This window comes from Alligator sinensis, unplaced genomic scaffold (genome assembly GCF_000455745.1).
Source record: "Alligator sinensis unplaced genomic scaffold, ASM45574v1 scaffold442_1, whole genome shotgun sequence".
Taxonomy (NCBI): domain Eukaryota; kingdom Metazoa; phylum Chordata; order Crocodylia; family Alligatoridae; genus Alligator; species Alligator sinensis.
The window spans coordinates 3,465,944-3,472,274 of record NW_005841829.1 but is presented as its reverse complement, the minus strand read 5'-3'; the positions used below and the strand labels follow the sequence as shown (position 1 = coordinate 3,472,274).

The 6,331-nt window shown below is 47.2% G+C and overlaps 1 protein-coding gene and 1 long non-coding RNA gene across 3 annotated transcripts in view; both read left to right on the top strand.

Moving 5' to 3' along the window:
• The window catches only part of CAT (catalase), a 45,493-nt gene that overhangs the window by 397 nt on the left and 38,765 nt on the right, over nucleotides 1–6,331 (top strand). The gene's annotated exons all lie outside the window — the stretch shown is intronic.
• LOC112548174 lies at nucleotides 9–4,807 on the top strand. 2 transcript variants are annotated; one of them, XR_003092065.1, is made up of 3 exons: nucleotides 9–101; nucleotides 1,102–1,170; nucleotides 4,356–4,807. It is a non-coding gene; the product is annotated as an uncharacterized LOC112548174 (long non-coding RNA). The 2 variants fall into 2 exon arrangements; XR_003092026.1 differs by having other exon boundaries at nucleotides 9–1,170.

The window sequence follows — 6,331 nt, the reverse complement described above, 5'->3', positions numbered from 1 at the left end:
CGTGGCAGCGGCTGGAGTGTGAGATGGAACGTTCCGCGAGGGGCAGCGGCCGCTGAGAGATGCAACCTTGTGGGGGGGTCGGCGACATGGCAGCGGCCAATGTGAGATGGAATCGTCCAAGGGGAGTCGCGGGGGGCGGGGCCAGGACGCTGGGCGCCCCCTGGAGGCGTTGCCCAGAGGTGGGGGGCCGCCGCCGGCTCCTTGCAGGCTGTAGCCCAGAGGCCCTGGCCGGGCTGGCCCTGCTTTGAGCAGGGGGTTGGACTAGATCAGCGGTTCTCGCCTTTTCTTGTTTTTACCAGGCCCTGTTTGTAAACATCCATGGCGAGTCGTGATCCAGTAAATAGTTTAAGTCGAAAACAGCTCCTGGTCCCTCGCTGCTGCCCTGCTGGCCCCAGCCCCCCAGTGTGTGGGGTAGGGGGGGACTCAAGCAGCCCCTGGCAGGCTGCAACTCTGCCAGCCTGCAAGGGAAATCCCGTGTTTCCCACGTTTTTCTCCTAGAAAGGAGAAGATGTTTCTAAAGTTTGGGACCCTTTCTATATTGGTGAGAGCCACTTTTGTGACTCACGGGTTGAGAAACGCTGGACTACATGCTCTCCCAAAGACCCTTCCAGCCCTCGCTTTCTATGATCCTGTGACAGTCATAGTGCTGATAACACCTTCTAATAGTGCTTAAAGTCCTGTACGGACAATAGGTTTGCTCAAGCGATGGTGCCCTGCAGTGCTTCTGTCACTTACTTCCCAGGCAGGCATCAAATTAGAGCAGAGGTTTTGCTTTTTTCCCCGGTGTGGTGTTTTGTGAGGCTGGGGAGTTGGAACGAAGTGCTAAGACAGTATCCAGCTGCTAATGAATCTAAGCATTTACTATCCTTTAAACTAAATAGTACTGATTTGATAGGTGGGTTGGTCCCCAGTGTCTGAATGAAGTTAAATTTAAGAACTGTTGTAGAAAACTGAGGTTCTAATAGGAGCTGGATCAATAAGAGTTGAGTTGGGCTTTCACAAGATGATTAGTATACATCACAACATGGATTTTTGGTATTTGGAGTAGTGTTTGCTACAGAACAGATTGTAGGTATTGCGTTTATCTTGGTTGTCATGCAGACACATTGTGGGTATGAAGAAGTGCAGCGGAAATCGGAGGAAGGACATTTTAAAAAAAGCCTGTGTAAGGTACTAGTACAACTCAAAAAGTATTCAAGGCTCTTCAATCTAGATAACTTCTCTTTCCTGGGTGGTTTTGACAACTGCAGTGTCCTCCTGGACTTTGTTACAGTGTTAATTCTTCATGGTAAACAAAGAAGGAAGACAAATTTACAGATTTAAAAGGCTTAGTCCTGCAGGCTGTTGAATCAGCATTAACGCTTCTACAAGTCAAGAAATGTTGTATGCACTTCAGAAACTCTCTCTCAATCTGAAGGAATTGCTGTCTCAGCACTTTTTTAAAACAGTCACTTGATCAAACAGGAAAACTGCTCAAAGTTTGTTCAGATTGTCCTTTTCAAGTGCCCTATCCTAAAACTTAGCTTAGTTTATTAAATAGTTTGTCTATGTTTCTTTCTGTTTTTCTGTTCTTTGTGCTGATTGCATACAGCAGTGGTTCTCAACCTGTTTAAAGTTGAGGCACCCCTTGTTTGACTCAAGGCACCACTCAGACTCGAAGCACTCCTCCATAACTTGTGTGTATTCAGTAGCACCACATTTCAAAAACTAATTTATAGGGATTTGGGGGGCTGATACCGATAGCCAATTTTTAAGGAGGCATATCAGCTGATACTGATCCGATTTCTGATATGCAGCCGGGCTTGAAGAGCTGTGTGCAACTGGTAAGTCTGTTGTGGTGGAAGGGGAGGGAAGGGATGTTGGGGGGTCAGATGAAGGCCCCCACAGTGAGGGAGGAGTGGTATGGGGGTTGGGGCAGGCACTGCCCTGGGCTGGGCAGGGCGTGGGATGGATCTGCAGCTTGTCTTGGGGACATGGGGAGGGGAAGTGGCTTCCCCCGCTGCATGCATCCTGGGGGGGCATGGGGAACATGTGCCTCGGATCTGCATGGGGTGGCTGCAGCTGCGGGCTGGGGTCAGGGCAGTGCCAGGCTCTTCCTGGCGGGGGCTGGGCTGGGGCTTTGCTCTGGGCAGGTGGAGGTGGTGCTGGGAGAGGAGTTATTGGGGTGGGGGATGCAGCCACCTCAAAATTCTCTGTAGTCCCCCCATTGCCTTCCTCTGAGCACCGCTGCTGCCCGCCTTGAGCGCAGTCCCTGCCCAACCCCCCATCTCGCGCACTGGTAAGAGCCTGGTGTAGCCCCAGCCCGCAGCTGCAGCCCACCCTACCCCACCTCAGAGATCTTGGGGCACACGTCCCACCCACCCCCTCCCTCCCTCACCACAGGGGCCTTGACCTGCCCCCCCCCACACCCCTTCCCTCCCCCTTCCACCACAACAGACTTACCAGCTGCACGCAACTCTTCAAGCTGCCAAGCTGTGCTCCTCTCTGCCTACATGCAGTGCTATGGCTGTGCACATGCATGGGCATTTAATCGGCCAAATCAGGCCAATTTCTGATGCAGTAAATTTTCTTTAAAATCGGTGCCAATCGGATATCGGACCAACGCATCAGTGCACTTCTACTCTAGGAGTGTTTACCTCCTTGCTGATGGGCAAGGAAGTGGAGGCAGGGCAGTTGCCAGGCAAGGATGAGCCTGAGCTTGCCCTTATGTCCTCACATCTTGTGGCACCCAAGATTTTGTGGCATCCCGGGGTGCCTGACATACAAGGTACCTTGGCATCCTAGGTACGTTTCATCAAGGGGAACCAGACTGACAGACGGGGCGAATGGGGTCAGGGGGCTATGAAACTGGGTACTCACGAAGTACTGCAGAAGCATAAACAATAAAACACAATCGCACAGAAATGAAGTTTCACTTATTTTAGTTGTAGCAATAAAGGGAACATGGTTTAAGAAAAAATTAATTTGTTTTTGTTTCCTTCATATATTTTCATATCTCTTCCTTCTACCACTCCCCACAGTTTATCACTATGAAATTTTGAAACTGATGTTCTTTTTCTTATCCCATTAGATAAAAAGACCTTCACTAACTGTTTGCAACTGGGTAGCAAATATATTTTAAAAAGAAAAATAAAGTTCTTCATTGCTCTCTCTTTCCCATGTTTTTCCATCTCTCACATAGGCTTTGTAAAACAGTGGCAGGCTGGTGTTGGTCAGACTCACTAGTTTCATCACAGTCATGAAAGCTACAGGCCTTTTGAGGATTTATGGAAAGCAGTAGGAGCCCTGTTCATTTTGGGGCTGGCTATGCTGTACCTTATTGTTTTTTAATTCTAATATTATAAAAGCCTTAGTCTGTCTGTCCATAACGCTTTATTCACAGTCTGATTGGTTACCTTGGCAGCCAATCAGAGTGTTCTGGACAGAGATGCATAGTGGAGTGCTGCCATGACAGCAGGGACTGAGGTGTCAGAGCAGGGCAGGGGAATGCAGAGGGGATAACAGGGATTGGAGCGCCACCACGATGGAGGGGACAGAGCGCAGGGGTGGCGGAGGTGTGGAGTGCTGGCTGCTTAGCGCTCGCCTCACACAGCAGAGCACTGCCATAGCACTGGGGACTGGAGCCAGAGTGGACTGGTGGCTCCGTCCCTGTCCTGAAGTGGTGTGGGGGGTGGGGAATGGCCTTGGTCTGAAACAGCAGTGGGGTGCTCTCGCCCTCTTCCTCTGTCTCTCTCTCTTGCCCCTTCCTTCTCTCAAAACTGGCAAAAAATTTGGTTTGCCGTGCACTGTGTGGCGCTTTAAGTTCCCCAGTAATAATTTGGCATGCTGCATAAAGCACGGCACTGGGTTCAGCTCTCCTAGCTTTGGCCAACATTGCCTCTAGCCCAGGTACATACTCGAGCTGTGCACCCCTGGTATAAAAGGTGGCAATCCTACCCACACTAGATCAGACATCTGTCATATCAAGGCCTTATATACACAGCCCTTCTTCCAACATATGGCACATGTTAGTCTGTAAATATAAAATCCTCTGGAAAATTGAGTGTTGGCTTACTTATTAAAATTTTCAGAACTTAGGGGGTACTTACTTTTTAAAAGGTTGAGAAACACTGTATTAGAACACCACAAGTTGAAAACTGGTGTCCATGTTAACAAATGTCAAAGTAAATAGTTTCAGAAAATTTTATGGACTACTAGGTAATATTCTAACAGAGTCTGTTAGAGGTAACTTAAAGATTCAGATCCATCTTGGACTAGGAAATGACTAGATGTTACCGTATCAAAATTAGATTGTCCAGCCCAATTTTTGAAAGCCATCCCTGGCAAAATTATTTGAATGCTTTGTTTTATCACAGTTCTACACTGCATCCCCCCAGCCTTTCAAATGATGACCAAAGAATCCTGTTCCATGTGTGAATATGATGTGGAAACACCAGACTCATGTTGTTCCCAAAGAATAAAGGCGAGCTAGAAATCAAGAGGTGTCTGGACCAGCAGTCCTCATGAACTTTTAGTTTACAGCTATATTCCTTCTCTATCTGTTTCACAGAATCATAATGTTGTTAATAAAAGAGAATTAATTTAATATCATGGCCCATGGAAGTCTCCACAAAAGATCACTCTGCAAAAAGATAAAGTAATAAGAACTTGTAAAGGAGTACGGTCTTTATTCCAAATGTGGATGTATGTTATCAAATACTATCTTTCATTTGACTGTTAATGTATTTTTGAAGGATGAAAAGGTATTGTGTTGCTCACTTCAGTTTGTCTCATTCAGAACAAGAATTAAACATAGGTATGAATCATTGTTTTTCTCCAGTCTTGTGACTTTATATTTGAAAAAACCCTTGGGGCTAGTCCTACACAGCATAGGTTCCCATGATCTTTGGATGGAAATTTTACCTGCACAGAATCAGGACTATAACATTAAAAAAATGTAGTTATTAATAAAGTATGTGAGGAGACCTGAAATGCTCAAGCACAGTGAGGCAAATTTCCTTGGCAAGAATTAAATACTTATAGGATGCATTTACATGTTCATTAATATACTTGTGCATATTAAATTTAGTGCCTCTAATTTGAGGGCACTTTTACACACATTCTGGAAGTGAGTGATGCTGCACTTTAGAGTGGCTCCGAGGGCTCCTTTAATTAAAAGTGCAGCAGCAGTGTTTCCTGTACTAGTGTCCCCGTGCTTAAAAATGGCAGCAGGAGTGCTTGAACTAAAGCTTGTTCAATGCTGATACATGAAGCATGGGAAGCTGCTGGAGCACAGTAATTACTATGCACTGTAATTACAGCATGTCAGGGCAACCTCCACATTTGTGTACAGGCATCCAGAGGCAATGGCGATGTGTAGGGGGTGTGCGTGCACCTCCTGAGAGTGCCAGTGTACCCCCTGGCTGGCCATGCTTGCTGCTTAGGCGATGGGCCGGGAGGGCAGGCAGGAACACCAGTAACCCCCCCTGCAAGCACTAGCCGGAGAGTGGGAGCGCTGTGGCACTCCCAGAAGTGGCCGTAGTGATCGGCTGCACCGGGGGGGGGACCCCTGTCATTTCCTCCCCGCCCCCCCCGCCCCTGTTTGCTGACTGGTCGCGGGGGGAGCACATGCCTGCCCTGACTAAGGTGGCACCAGTTGCCCATGCCCAGAGGTACTAAATAAATGCACATTAGGCTGCCCTAATCCACAGTAACAAAAGCGTACACAGTGCTACGGTTGCCAGCACCACAACTGAAAGAGACCTGGGTGTCATGACAGATCACAGAATGAACTTGAGCCACCAACGCAATGCCGTAGGTGGCAGAGTGAGTCAAACACTAGCATACCTCTATCAATGTATCTCAGCATGGTTGGAGAAATCTGCTTCAGCTGTGTTACGAGTGAGCAGACCAGTATGTGTAATAAAATGTGGTGTAGAAAGAAGAGTATTTCCTCTGAACACCTTGTTCTGTTTTTTTGAACAGCTTATAAATTCAAATATTAAAAATCTAGAGTTTTGGAGGGCTGCCCTTGTGGCTCAGAGTTTAGACAAATAAAAATAATAAATGAACATTAGCACGCTCTTTGCAGCTTAGGTCACCTCCACCCTTCCAATGACTTGACAAGTCTGGTTGTGCCTCTTCTGTTACATGAAGGCTGAAGACTTATTGCTAAATATCTGCAGACAGCAAACATCAGAGGGAAGCAGAAAGATCTGCAGATCTCTAATACTACAGGAGAGGACAGTTTTGGGAAAGCCTAAATAAGTGTTTGTGCTGTATAAGAGGTGTCCTGCTTAGAACTAAGGAAAGGGTGTCAGCCTTTGATCCATGGAGAAAATGTTGGGGGTAG